This window comes from Berghia stephanieae, chromosome 2, assembly GCF_034508935.2.
Source record: "Berghia stephanieae isolate SIO BIC M18660-M18661 chromosome 2, UCSD_Bste_1.3, whole genome shotgun sequence".
Lineage (NCBI taxonomy): Eukaryota > Metazoa > Mollusca > Gastropoda > Nudibranchia > Aeolidiidae > Berghia > Berghia stephanieae.
Genome location: NC_088361.1, coordinates 115,302,269 through 115,305,811, shown reverse-complemented (window position 1 = coordinate 115,305,811; position 3,543 = coordinate 115,302,269).

The following is a 3,543-nucleotide window of genomic DNA, read 5'->3' as shown; positions in this document are numbered from 1 at the left end:
AATGGCCAGAGATAGAAAATCTTTGTTTTTTGAGCTTTTCGTTATCTTAAATAAAATATATAACTTTAACCCATGTCTCGCGTATCGTTGACTACGTATTCCGTTTTCAGTATCTAAATCACTCTGACTCTGACATAGTTCATTTGAACCGGTGGGTGATAATTTAAGGAAGAAATCATTTATGATAAGTGGTTTTAAAAATTGATAAATTCGAAAGAAAAAAAAACATGGTTTGGTTAAAAAACATTTTCAAGGGGTCCCAAGACCTCAATTGGTAGGGCACTCGCTTTACACTCAAAGGGTCCGAGATCGATCCCGGATGAAGTCCAATATTTTTTTCCTAACACCTCCCCCCCCCCCCCTCCCCGTCAATTCGGCAGTGATTGGGTAGCTGGGTCTGGTAGATTTGGTGGAAAGTACTTTGCGATAAACTAGCGTCCTATTAAATGGGTAGCAAGCAATGGTTATCGCCCATTCCACTTTATAGAAACTGGGATAAACTCCGGTTCCATGGGCCTAATAGCTCTGAAGGACTACTTTTTTAAAAACTTTATTTATTCACTTTTTTTTTTTTGGATTACTGGAATCTATTGACATACAAAGATTGCATCAAATGTTTCTTATTTCTTAGACATTCTTACATCAAAACACGACAATATCAAGAATGATTTTCATGACGATGAGATGCAGCTCGTCCAAACAACTTATCGAATTATTGTCTTATATTTCATTTCCGGGGTGTTATAATACGAACAATAATGGCTTGTATAATATAATAAACGAAAATAACTGGGCTTAAGCAAAGATCTTTATCTAATAACGTTATTGCAAGATATCTACGTCTTCATTTTATTCCTGATTTACTCTTTCTTTCCTATATTGCTTTTATTGCTTTGTTTTTTTCCGCTTTTTTTGTTGTTGTTTTGTGTTATTTGTGTGTGTGTGTGTGTGTGTGTGTGTGTGTATGTGTGTGTGTTTGTTGTTTTTTTTCCTTTGTTTGTTTTTTTTTTTTTTTTTTTTTTTTTTGGGGGGGGGGGGTTGTTTTGTGGTGCTGTTGTTTAGTTGCGGTTTATTGTTGTTTTTGTTGTTGTCGTCGTCATCGTTGTCGTCGTTGTTGTTGTTGTTGTCGTCGTCGTCATCGTTGTCGTCGTTGTTGTTGTTGTTGTTGTCGTCGTCGTTGTTGTTGTTGTTGTCGTCGTCGTCATCGTTGTCGTCGTTGTTGTTGTTGTCGTCGTCGTTGCTGTTGTTGTTGTCGTCGTCGTCATCGTTGTCGTCGTTGTTGTTGTTGTTGTTGTTGTCGTCGTCGTTGTTGTTGTTGTTGTCGTCGTCGTCATCGTTGTCGTCGTTGTTGTTGTTGTTGTCGTCGTCGTTGTTGTTGTTGTTGTTGTTGTTGTTGTCGTCGTCGTCGTTGCTGTTGTTGTTGTCGTCGTCGTCGTCGTCGTCGTTGTTGTTGTTGTCGTCGTCGTCGTCATCGTTGTTGTTGTTGTTGTCGTCGTCGTCGTTGTTGTTGTTGTTGTTGTTGTTGTCATCGTCGTCGTCGTTGCTGTTGTTGTTGTCGTCGTCGTCGTCGTTGTTGTTGTTGTTGTTGTCGTCGTCGTCGTCGTCGTCGTCGTTGTTGCTGTTGTTGTCGTCGTCGTTGTCGTCCTCTTTGTTGTTGTTGTGGGATTTCTTTTCGGTAATTTTTCGGCAACGGTAATCCATCGTAACTAATAAAGAAACATTGAGAATGCTTTATTATTATTTTTGTGTGTTTGCTTTTGTTAAGATTGGTGATTCCTCTATCTACAACCAAACCGTCCTGGTTTCATTCCTGATCAAGTTGATTCCTACCCTTTTGCCCACCCAACAATGATCGGGTAGAGGAGTTTATGTTAAACGTTGAAGGAAGAAACAAGTACCCTATCCACAGACTAACAAATAATTAACTCACGATGGAGGGAACAAAAACACGCCCCTTGTCTCTATCCTTAACAGCCATTTTCAGGACTTTCCCCAAAACTTCAAACCCAACTAACACAAAAATATATTTATTTATCACTCAAACACAATAGCAGTAAGTTCTTGCGAAACATAATTTCTTTAGCAAAACATGCTCTAGAACACAATGTTCATTTTCTTTAAATTTTATGGTGTACGAAGGAAATTTGAATAAGAAAAATGTTGGTTGTATCGTAACGAATGTGACGATTTTCCTAAAGTTGGTAAGGAGAGGTTTAATCCCAAATTCGGACATTCCAAACAGTCATTATTTCGTCCCACGGTGATTGGTAAACTAATCGACTACCAGGTGTTACCGTGACAAATTAGAGAGCTGACACTGTTGTAAGATAAATCCCTGAAGAGGTGTGTATGAAATCGTGCTAGACTGAATGTTTTTGGGAATATTTTATTTTTGCTTGTATTTTTCTTTCTGCTGTGTCTGGTCACTTTTTCATAAACATCTCTTCAGACAAGTTATATACATTGGTATGCGTTTAAGTAAAGTGGTCACCCGTTCTATCCACCATACAACCGTACCATACAGAAAACTGCCCAAGTACAAACCCAAACGTTTATAGTCCGATTGAAAGAATCTATAGATAGTATGCACTTGGCTAAGAAGCTCAGAAAAGTGAGTGGAGCAGGCACTTATGTTGATAACAACAAGATATGAAGTGAATAGAAAAGTGCCAGAAGACAATAGAGAATAAAAATTTTTAAAAATTTTTATTCTCTATTGTCTTCTGGCACTTTTCTATTCACTTCATATCTTGTTGTTATCAACATAAGTGCCTGCTCCACTCACTTTTCTGAATTAAAAATTCACCCCATACACCGGAGCATACTCTATGTCTCAATCGTTTCTATGTTATATGTTTGTGTTGAGAATATTGGCTATTAAGCTTAACTGCTGGTCAAAATTATTCGCGATGGTGGTGTACGAACGAATCGGCGGTCTCAAGAAGTGGGTGAGAGAGGGATCTAGTAATGACTTTGAGTTTGAAACGAATATTTTTGTGTTCGTGGATAGCTCACACGGTAGAGCCACGCTCTCACCTGCCAGGCGGAGTTGTCGTACCAATAAGGTCGCAGGTTCAAACCCCCACCCGCCGCGAAAAAATTTTTATTCTCTATTGTCTTCTGGCACTTTTCTATTCACTTCATATCTTGTTGCTAAGAAGCTCATAACATTGCCATCCGGAAGTATAATGGACCAACACACAAAACTGTGTGTATCCATGAACGTTTATAGTCAGTTCAGTGAGCATTACTCATAAACGCGGATGGCAAAAAAACAATAACAAAGACCTGAGTGACGTCATCTTCGAACTATCTATTGAGAACTGATCACACAACTGGTGGCAAAAAAAAAAAAAAACAATAACAAAATGAAGTGTGGCGGGAAGATCTCGCGAGGTGTTAGGTTTGAGAGTTTTTGCCAAGATGAGCGTGATCTAAATCGATCTATATTTGAAGGAAGAGTTTCCTGGCCAAATTTTTAAATAAGTGTTTTTCCAGAATACGGCAGTTAATTGTGACCCTTCGCCTCAAAACGGTATTAAG